This window comes from Petromyzon marinus, unplaced genomic scaffold (assembly GCF_048934315.1).
Source record: "Petromyzon marinus isolate PM22_M1 ecotype Great Lakes invasive population unplaced genomic scaffold, UKy_Petmar_22M1.pri1.0 PM_Scaffold_72, whole genome shotgun sequence".
NCBI lineage: Eukaryota > Metazoa > Chordata > Hyperoartia > Petromyzontiformes > Petromyzontidae > Petromyzon > Petromyzon marinus.
Genome location: NW_027423680.1, coordinates 158,369 through 169,226, shown reverse-complemented (window position 1 = coordinate 169,226; position 10,858 = coordinate 158,369). Strand labels below are relative to the sequence as shown.

At 55.6% G+C, this 10,858-nt stretch overlaps 1 long non-coding RNA gene across 18 annotated transcripts; it reads right to left on the bottom strand.

The window, feature by feature from the left end:
- Positions 1-1,276: 1,276 nt before the first annotated feature.
- Positions 1,277-3,613, bottom strand: LOC142923810 (uncharacterized). Of its 18 annotated transcripts, none has more exons than XR_012940862.1 (3): positions 1,938-3,553; positions 1,584-1,867; positions 1,277-1,547 (listed from the first exon to the last, which is right to left on the bottom strand). It is a non-coding gene; the product is annotated as an uncharacterized LOC142923810 (long non-coding RNA). The 18 variants fall into 18 exon arrangements; XR_012940865.1 differs by having other exon boundaries at positions 1,279-1,567; positions 1,617-1,867; XR_012940866.1 differs by lacking the exon at positions 1,277-1,547 and having other exon boundaries at positions 1,626-1,806; positions 1,840-1,867; positions 1,970-3,571.
- Between the last annotated feature and the right edge of the window lie 7,245 nt (positions 3,614-10,858).

The following is a 10,858-nucleotide window of genomic DNA, read 5'->3' as shown; positions in this document are numbered from 1 at the left end:
GTGGCAGTGACGTCACCACGACGCTTGTGCCAGGCTATGTGCACCCTGAGGCCATGTGAAGTGTCGAACGCCCGCTGGCAGGAGGTCACGGGGCAGACCCAGCAGGTGCCACGGGTCGACTGACTGAGATGACTGGCTGATGCACCACCTGTGCCCCCCACTGTGCCAACCTGCTGTGCTTTAGCCACCCGGCGCTCCGCTCGTTGTTGTGAGCGTCGCTCCCTCCGCCTCCGTTATTGTTGGAGGGCGACTGCCTCCAACTGCCCAGTAGCATCCTTCACGAGCCTCCTCCACAGAGGCCGATCTTGACACCGCTGGTACCAGTCATCGGCAAGTCCCACTCAGCTCCCACGTCCTCCTGTACCACATCACTCCATCTCTTCTCTAGCCCGTGCCGCGCCCGCTTAGCCCCCTCAATCCGGCCAAACAAAAGCTGTTTCGGCATGCGGTGGCTGGGCATGCGGGCTACATGACCCAGCCATCGCAGCCTTGCCCGCCGGAGGAGCTCACCGATGGGAACCTGCCCAGATCTTTCAAGGATTTGTGAGCTCCTCACACAATCCAGTCTGGTTAAACCCAGGATGGATCGTAGGCAGGCCAGCCTAAATGTTCTAACCGGCGAAGATGTTCCATTAGGAGGGGTCCACCTTTCGCAAGCGTAGAGAAGGGAGGGATTGACCGTGGCCGAGAAGACCTTGAAGCTTAGTGCGGAGCGACAGACCCAGGTAGCTTCCACACAGCGTTACGCAACCGATGAAAAGATATTGCCGCTCGACTGATTCGGGAGTGAGACCTCGTGAAAGACGATGCTGCTGGGCAGTTGGAGGCAGTCGCCCTCCAAAAAACAACGGAGGGCGGAGGAGCGACGCTCACAACAACGAGCGGAGCGCCGGGTGGCTAAAGCACAGCAGGTTGGCACAGTAGGGGGCACAGGTGGTGCATCAGCCAGTCACCTCAGTCAGTCGACCCGTGGCACCTGGGTCTGCCCAGTGACCTCCTGCCAGCGGGCGTTCGACACTTCACGTGGCCTCAAGGTGCACGTAGCCTGGCACAAGCGTCGTGGTGACATCACCGCCACTTAGTGGCGAATGGCGGTTGTTGTTGTTGGTGGTAGTGGTGTTGTGGTGGTGTTGTGGTGGTGGTGTTGTTGGTGGCCGTGAGCGGGAATCGAACCCACAGCAGCACGCTAACCGCTGCACCACCGCTCCCTACCACACCACCACCACCATCACCACCATGGCGACCGTGCCCAGGCTAGGTTCACTTACCCGACTGTAAGGCGAGGGTCTTGCTCTTCTCGTCTTCCACCACCACCTCCTCCTCTCTTTGCACCACCACCTCCACCACCTCCACCACCACCACCTCTCTTTGCACCACCTCCACCACCACCGCCACCACGTCTCCCGCCGCCTTTCCCCATCTTGATGATCTCGTCCAGGGACATGTCCAGCTTCTCGGCCATGGCTCCTCCTGCTCCTCCTCGCCCCGGTCAAAGTCTCCTCGTCTCCACCGCCTCGTCCCTCTCACCTGCTCCCTCTCTCTCTCACCTGCTCCCTCTCTCTCTCACCTGTCCTCTCACTCACCTGTGTCTCTCACTCACCTGTTCTCTCACTCACCTGTGTCTCTCACTCACCTGTCCTCTCACTCACCTGTACTCTCACTAACCTCTTCTCTCACTCACTCACCTGCTCCCTCTCTCTCTCACTCACCTGTTCTCTCACTCACCTGTTCTCTCACTCACCTGTTCTCTCACTCACCTGTCCTCTCACTCACCTGTGTCTCTCACTCACCTGTTCTCTCACTCACCTGTGTCTCTCACTCACCTGTCCTCTCACTCACCTGTTCTCTCACTCACCTGTTCTCTCACCTTTTCCATCACCTGTACTCTCACTCACCTGTGCTCCCACTCCTCCCTCTCACCTGCCTTTCTCTCTCACTCACCTGTTCTCTCTCTCACCTGTTCTCTCACTCACCTGTTCTCTCACTCACCTGTCCTCTCACTCACCTGTTCTCTCACTCACCTGTTCTCTCACTCACCTGTCCTCTCACTCACCTGTCCTCTCACTCACCTGTTCTCTCACTCACCTGTCCTCTCACTCACCTGTCCTCTCACTCACCTGTCCTCTCACTCACCTGTCCTCTCACTCACCTGTCCTCTCACTCACCTGTCCTCTCACTCACCTGTACCTCTCACTCACCTGTCCTCTCACTCACCTGTTCTCTCACTCACCTATTCTCTCCCTCACCTGTTCTCTCACTCCTCGCTCTCACTCTCCTGTTCTCTTACTCACCTGCTCACTCCTCTCCCTCACTCACCTGTTCTCTCAGTCACCTGCTCCCTCTCTCTCACCTGTTCTCTTACTCCTCTCTCTCACTCACCTTGTCTCTCACTCACCTGTTCTCTCACTCACTCACCTGCTCCCCCTCTCTCTCACTCACCTGTTCTCTCACTCACTCACCTGTTCTCTCACTCACCTGTTCTCTCACTCCTCCCTCTCACCTGCTCCCTCTCTCTCCCTCTCACTCACCTGTTCTCTCACTCTCACTCACCTGTTCTCTCCCTCTCACTCACCTGTTCTCTCCCTCTCACTCACCTGTTCTCTCACTCTCACTCACCTGCTCCCTCTCTCTCTCACCGCTGCTCCTCTCTCCACTCCTCTTCGCTCTCTTTTTTTTTACGATCAGAAGAAACAAGAAGATGCTCGGTGTAGTCTCCTCTCTCTCTCTCTCCTCTCTCTCTCCTCCTCCTCTCTCTCTCTCTCCTCTCTCTCTCCTCAACTCTCCTCTCTCCTCCTCTCTCTCTCCTCTATCACCTCTCTCTCCTCCTCTCCCTCTCCTCTCTCTCTCCTCCTCTCTCTCCCTCTCTCTCCGCCTCTCTCCTCTCTCTCTCCGCTCTCACCTCTCTCCTCTCTCACCTCTCTCCTCTCTCACCTCTCACCTCTCTCTCCTCTCTCACCTCTCACACCTCTCTCCTCTCTCTCTCCTCTCCTCCTCTCTCTCTCTCTCCTCTCTACCTCTCTCTCCTCTCACCTCTCCTCTCTCTCCTCCTCTCACCTCTCTCTCCTCTCTCCTTCTCTCACCTCTCTCCTCTCTCACCTCTCTCCTCTCTCACTCTCCTCTCTCTCCTCCTCTCACCTCTCTCTCCTCTCACCTCTCTCACTCTCTCACCTCTCTCCTCTCTCCTCTCTCTCCTCTCTCCTCTCTCTCCTCTCTCACCTCTCTCCTCTCTCACCTCTCTCCTCTCTCTCTCCTCTCCTCCTCTCTCTCTCTCACCTCTCTCCTCTCACCTCTCTCCTCTCTCTCTCCTCTCCTCCTCTCTCTCTCACCTCTCTCCTCTCTCTCCTCCTCTCTCCGCTCCTCGTCCTGGGGTCTCTACCGGACGAGATCGAGGCCGAGAAAATGGCGGGGCGATTGAAAAGGACGGAAGTGACGACGGCCCGGCGGCGCGTGCGGGTGACGTCACTTCCTGTTCGTGGAGCGATGGGGCGGGGGGGGAGCGATCCGGCGACGTCACCTCCTGTTGTGTGCGGTCGACGTCACTTCCTGTTCACGGAGGGGGGGGGCGGGGGTGTGCAGGCGACGTCACTTCTTCTTCGCGAGGGGGAGGTGGGCGTGCGGGCGACGTCACTTCCTGTTCATGGAGGGGGGGCGGGGGTGTGCAGGCGACGTCACTTCTTCTTCGTGAGGGGGGAGGTGGGGTGTGCGGGCAACGTCACTTCCTGTCGTGGAGCGATGGGGCGGGGGGAGTTACCCGGCGACGTCACTCCTGTTGTGTGCGGTCGACGTCACTTCCTGTTCACGGAGGGGGGGGGCGGGGTGTGCAGGCGACGTCACTTCTTCTTCGTGAGAGGGGGGGAGGTGGGCGTGCGGGCGACGTCACTTCCTGTAGAGTGTGGGGGGGGGGGGACGTCACTTCCACACCCCCCTCCCCCACCCTACAGGAAGTGGGGGGGGGCGTGTAGAAGCGTGACGTCACTTGTCTGTTAGAGGGGGGAGGGGAGAATCGCTCGGGTGGGGGCGTGGGTGACGTCGCTACAGAGGCCACACGGGGTCAGTGGAGGGGGGGGTGGGGCGAGTGGACGATGACGTCACTACACAGGGGGGGTGGGGCGAGTGGACGGTGACGTCACTACACAGGGGGGCGGGGCGAGTGGTGGCCTCTCTGCAGGGCAGACCGAGGTTTTAAAAAATTCCTCGGGTTCGTTTAAACGGTAACCGGTTTTTTTGTATTACCCATTCGTTACCGGTTACACGGGGACGCCCACGTGATGGCGCAGGGGTGGACTGGGAGATGTTGACCACCGCGCCCGATCTGCCAGGAGGGTTTCGTCGGTTCGATCCCGTACCCTGATGATGCTGCTGCTGCTGTATATCTGAAGTCTGCGTCTCTCTCATCATCATCATCATTGTCACTGTGGCTAGGAGATGTTGACTACTTCGCCTGGTCTGTGGGGTCTCTGTGTATCTCTGTGGGTCTCTATGGGTCTCTATGGGTCTCTGTGGGTCTCTGTGTGTCTCTGTGGGTCTCTATGGGTCTCTGTGCATCTCTGTGGGTCTCTATGGGTCTCTGTGGGTCTCTGTGGGTCTCTATGGGTCTGTGAGGGTCTCTGTGGGTCTCTGTGGGTCTCTGTGTATCTCTGTGGGTCTCTGTGGGTCTCTGTATCTCTATGGGTATCTGTGTATCTCTGTGGGTCTCTATGGGTATCTGTGTATCTCTGTGGGTCTCTGTGCATCTCTATGGGTCTCTGTGTATCTCTATGGGTCTCTGAGGATCTCTGTGGGTCTCTGTGTATCTATATGGGTCTCTATGGGTCTCTGTATCTCTATGGGTATCTGTGTATCTCTGTGGGTCTCTATGGGTCTCTGTGTATCTCTGTGGGTCTGTGCATCTCTATGGATCTCTGTGCATCTCTATGGGTCTCTGAGGATCTCTGTGGGTCTCTGTGTATCTGTGGGTCTCTATGGGTCTCTGTGTATCTCTGTGGGTCTCTGTGTATCTCTGTGGGTCTGTGCATCTCTATGGGTCTCTGTGTATCTCTATGGGTCTCTGAGGATCTCTGTGGGTCTCTGTGTATCTCTATGGGTCTCTGTGTATCTCTATGGGTCTCTGTGTATCTCTGTGGGTCTGTGCATCTCTATGGGTCTCTGTGTATCTCTATGGGTCTCTGAGGATCTCTGTGGGTCTCTATGGGTCTCTGTGGGTCTCTATGGGTCTCTGTGGATCTCTATCTCTATGGGTCTCTGTGTATCTATATGGGTCTCTATGGGTCTCTGTGGGTCTCTATCTCTATGGGTCTCTGTGTATCTCTACGGGTCTCTGTGTATCTCTATGGGTCTCTGAGGATCTCTATGGGTCTCTGTATCTCTGTGCGTCTCTATGCATCTCTGTGTGTCTCTATGTATCTCTGTGGGTCTCTGTATCTCTATGGGTCTCTGTGCATCTATATGGGTCTCTTTGGGTCTCTGTGGGTCTCTGTATCTCTATGGGTATCTGTGTATCTCTGTGGGTCTCTGTGTGTCTCTATGGGTCTCTGTGTGTCTCTGTGTATCTCTTTGGGTCTCTATCTCTATGTGTCTCTTCTGCATCTCTATGTGTCTCTATGGGTCTCTTCTGTATCTCTATGTGTCTCTATGGGTCTCTGTGTCTCTATGGGTCTCTGTATCTCTATGTGTCTCTATGGGTCTCTGTGTCTCTATGGGTCTCTGTATCTCTATGTGTCTCTATGGGTCTCTGTGTCTCTATGGGTCTCTGTATCTCTATGGGTCTCTGTGTATCTCTATGTATCTCTATGGGTCTCTATGTGTCTCTATGGGTCTCTGTATCTCTATTGGTCTCTATGCATCTCTATGTATCTCTATGCATCTCTGTGGGTCTCTATGTATCTCTATGTATCTCTTTGCATCTGTGTATCTCTGTGGGTCTCTCTGGGCCGGTGGTAGCTGGGCCCTTAGACCCGGTAAAATAAAAATAGTTCGTCATTTTTTTTAAATAGGATTCTCTCTCCACCCGTTCTCGCTCCTTCTTCCGCTCAATATCTCCCCTGGGAGTCTGTGAGGAAACAGCTGGGGTGTGAACTCACCACCCCCTACTCACCACCCCCTACTCACCACCCCCTACTCACCACCTGCTACTCACCACCCCCTACTCACTCACCACCCCCTACTCACCACCCCCTACTCACCACCCCCTACTCACCACCACCTACTCACCACCCCCTACTCACCACCCCCTACTCACCACCCCTACTCACCACCCCCTACTCACCACTCCCTACTCACCACCCCCTACTCACTCACCACCCCCTACTCACCACCCCCTACTCACCACTCCCTACTCACCACCACCTACTCACCACCCCCTACTCACCACCCCCTACTCACCACCTGCTACTCACCACTCCCTACTCACCACTCCCTACTCACCACCCCCTACTCACCACCCCCTACTCACCACCCCCTACTCACCACTCCCTACTCACCACCACCTACTCACCACCCCCTACTCACCACTCCCTACTCACCACTCCCTACTCACCACTCCCTACTCACCACTCCCTACTCACCACCCCCTACTCACCACCTGCTACTCACCACCTGCTACTCACCACCCCCGACTCACCACCCCCTACTCACCACCTGCTACTCACCACCCCCTACTCACCACCCCCTACTCACCACCCCCTACTCACCACCCCCTACTCACCACCCCCTACTCACTCACCACCCCCTACTCACTCACCACTCCCTACTCACCACCCCCTACTCACCACCCCCTACTCACCACCCCCTACCCACCACTCCCTACTCACCACCCCCTACTCACTCACCACTCCCTACTCACCACCACCTACTCACCACTCCCGACACTCCACCCCCTACTCACTCACCACTCCCTACTCACCACCCCCTACTCACCACCCCCTACTCACCACCCCCTACTCACCACCCCCTACTCACCACCCACTACTCACCACTCCCTACTCACCACCACCTACTCACCACCCCCTACTCACCACCCCCTACTCACCACCCCCTACTCACCACCCCCTACTCACCACTCCCTACTCACCACTCCCTACTCACCACCCCCTACTCACCACTCCCTACTCACCACTCCCTACTCACCACTCCCTACTCACCACTCCCTACTCACCACCACCTACTCACCACTCCCTACTCACCACCACCTACTCACCACCCCCTACTCACCACTCCCTACTCACCACCCCCTACTCACTCACCACCCCCTACTCACCACCCCCTACTCACCACTCCCGACTCTCCACCCCCTACTCACTCACCACTCCCTACTCACCACCACCTACTCACCACCCCCTACTCACCACCCCCTACTCACCACCCCCTACTCACCACTCCCTACTCACCACCCCTACTCTGGGTCTCTATGTATCTGTGTCTCTCTATGTATCTCTATGGGTCTCTGTATGTCTATGGGTCTCTGTGTATCTCTATGGGTCTCTATGTATCTCTATGGGTCTCTGTGTATCTCTGTAATATCTCTATGGGTCTCTGTGTATCTCTGTGTATCTCTGTGTATCTCTATGGGCCTCTGTATCTCTATGGGTCTCTATGTATCTCTGTGGGTCTCTATGGGTCTATGTATCTCTATGGGTCTCTATGTATCTTTATGGGTCTCTGTGTATCTCAATGCATCTCTATGTCTCTGTATCTGTGGGTCTCTATGTATCTCTGTGGATCTCAGTATCTCTATGGGTCTCTATGTATCTCTATGCATCTCTGTGGGTCTCTGTGTATCTCTGTGGGTCTCTCTAGGCCGGTGGTAGCTGGGTCCTTAGACCCGGTAAAATAAAAATAGTTCGTCATTAAAAAAAATAGAATTCTCTCTCCACCCGTTCTCGCTCCTACTTCCGCTCAATATCTCCCCTGGGAGTCTGAGGAAACAGCTGCGGTGTGAACTCACCACTCCCTACTCACCACTCCCTACTGACCACTCCCTACTCACCACTCCCTACTCACCACCCCCTTCTCACTCACCCAGACTCACAGTTCCACTCATACTCACACACCCACACACTCACAGTTCCACTCACACACACATCCACTTACAGTTCTACTCACACACTCACTCACCCATTCACTCACCACCGAAGTTGGGCAACCACACACCCACACACTCACCCACTCACAGTTCCACTCACACACCCACACACTCACAGTTCCACTCACACACACACCCACTTACAGTTCTACTCACACACTCACTCACCCATTCACTCACCACCGAAGGTGGGCAACCACACACCCACACACTCACCCAGACCCACAGTTCCACTCACACACACACACTCACCCACTCACACACACACTCACCCACTCACAGTTCCACTCACACACCCACACACTCACAGTTCTACTCACCCACACACAGTTCCACTCACACACACCCACACTCACCCACTCACACACCCACACACTCACAGTTACACTCACACACCCACACACTCACAGTTCCACTCACACACTCACACAGTTACACTCACACACCCACACACTCACAGTTACACTCACACACCCACACACTCACAGTTCCACTCACACCCACACACAGTTACACTCACACACCCACACACAGTTACACTCACACACCCACACACTCACAGTTACACTCACACACCCACACACTCACAGTTCCACTCACACACCCACACACTCACAGTTCCACTCACACACTGACAGTTCTACTCACTCACACACACTCACCCACTCACAGTTCCACTCACACAACAACAACCGCCATTCGCCACTAAGTGGCGGTGACGTCACCACGACGCTTGTGCCGGGCCATGTGCACCCTGAGGCCACGTGAAGTGTCGAACGCCCGCTGGCAGGAGGTCACGGGGCAGACCCAGGTGCCACGGGTCGACTGACTGAGATGACTGGCTGATGCACCACCTGTGCCCCCTACTCTGCCATCCTGCTGTGCTTTACCCACCCGGCGCTCCGCTCGTTGTTGTGAGCGTCGCTCCTCCGCCCTCCGTTGTTGTTGGAGGGCGACTGCCTCCAACTGCCCAGTAGCGTCCTTCACGAGCCTCCTCCACAGAGGCCGATCTTGACACCGCTGGTACCGGTCATCGGCAAGTCCACTCAGCTCCACGTCCTCCTGTACCACATCACTCCATCTCTTCTCTAGCCCGTGCCGCGCCCGTTTAGCCCCCTCGATCCGGCCGAAAAAAAGCTGTTTCAGCATGCGGTGGCTGGGCATGCGGGCTACATGACCCAGCCATCGCAGCCTTGCCCGCCGGAGGAGCTCACCGATGGGACCTTGCCCAGATCTTTCAAGGATTTGTGAGCTCCTCACACAATTCAGTCTGGTTAAACCCAGGATGGATCGTAGGCAGGCCAGCCTAAATGTTTCTAACCGGCGAAGATGTTCCATTAGGGGGGTCCACGTTTCGCAAGCGTAGAGAAGGGAGGGAATGACCGTGGCCGAGAAGACCTGAAGCTTAGTGCGGAGCGACAGACCAGGTAGCTTCCACACAGCGTTACGCAACCGATGAAAAGATATTGCCGCTCGACTGATTCGGAGTGAGACCTCTGCTGTTAAACTGGAGCCAGTCATAAGCACATTGTCCAGGTATGGGAAACTCTCCACTCTCTCCACAACTGCCCCATCACCGATCGGGAGTTGTGGGGGTGGAGTGTCCGATGGTACAAAATACCCAGGCAGGTGCTTAGTTTTGGTGGGGCTGATGGTAAGGCCCCACCTCTTAGTGGCACGCTCTCAGTCTTAGCAGCAGCGTCTCCAACTCCTCCTCTGACTGAGCAGCTATTACCAAATCATCAGCATACATAACGTGGTTGAGCAATAGGGAGCCATCCCTTGACCGCACCCGGGCATCGATTAGCCTCCCATTATATCTGTACCATATGGAGATTCCCCCGGTACAGCTATTGAAGGCTTAACGAACTACGTGGTCAAAATAGATGTTAAATAATGTGGGAGCAAGAGGACATCCCTGTCGCACCCCAAGGTGTAAAGGGAATGGCTCCGACTCCCGGCCACGTAGTTTTACCCGGGCCTGCTCACCATCATGAAGGTCCTTAATGATCGTGAGCAGAGGGTCAGGTACTCCAAAAGCACGAAGAACGACCCAGAGCCCAGGCCTACTGATGGTATCATAGGCCTTGACCAGGTCAATAAAGCAGAGATGTAGGTCTTGTTGGAATTCCCTACACCTCTGCTGTAGCAGACGGACAGAAAATATGGCATCTGTGCAGGACCGCCCTTTCCTGAAACCGCATTTGGGCTCCGCAAGCCTCTCCTCAGCGTGCCTGGCAAGGCGATGCTGAATAATCCTTGCCAGGACCTTTCCCGGCACACTGAGGAGTGAGATGCCCCTGTAGTTGTTACAGTTTGTGCGGTCCCCCTTCTTAAAAAGGGGGACCACCAGGGCATCCTTCCAATCCTGCGGAACCCGTCCAGTGGTCCAGACTGTTGTTATGATGTCATATAGGGCAGTCTGTGCACAAACGCCACCCTCCCTCAGCATTTCGCTTGGGAGATCATCTCTGCCCGCTGCCTTTCCTGGTCTCAGACTCCGGATCGCCTTCAGTACTTCCTCAACAGATGGCACCTCAGCCAGCCACTCACAGGGGGTGACTTCTTCCAATATTTGAGGCACCGCAGCCTCAGCAGGGTCATCCTCACTTTGTGCCACGATGTTTTCCTGGCTGAGGGATTTTCCCTCCCCCAGGACCTCACAGAAATGCTCAGCAAATCTGCAAACCTGTTCCTGGGGATCGGAGATTGGATCATCGTTTTTTCCCCTAATGATGGTAATAGGTGTGGCGCTGCAGGTTACTTTTTTGATGGAGT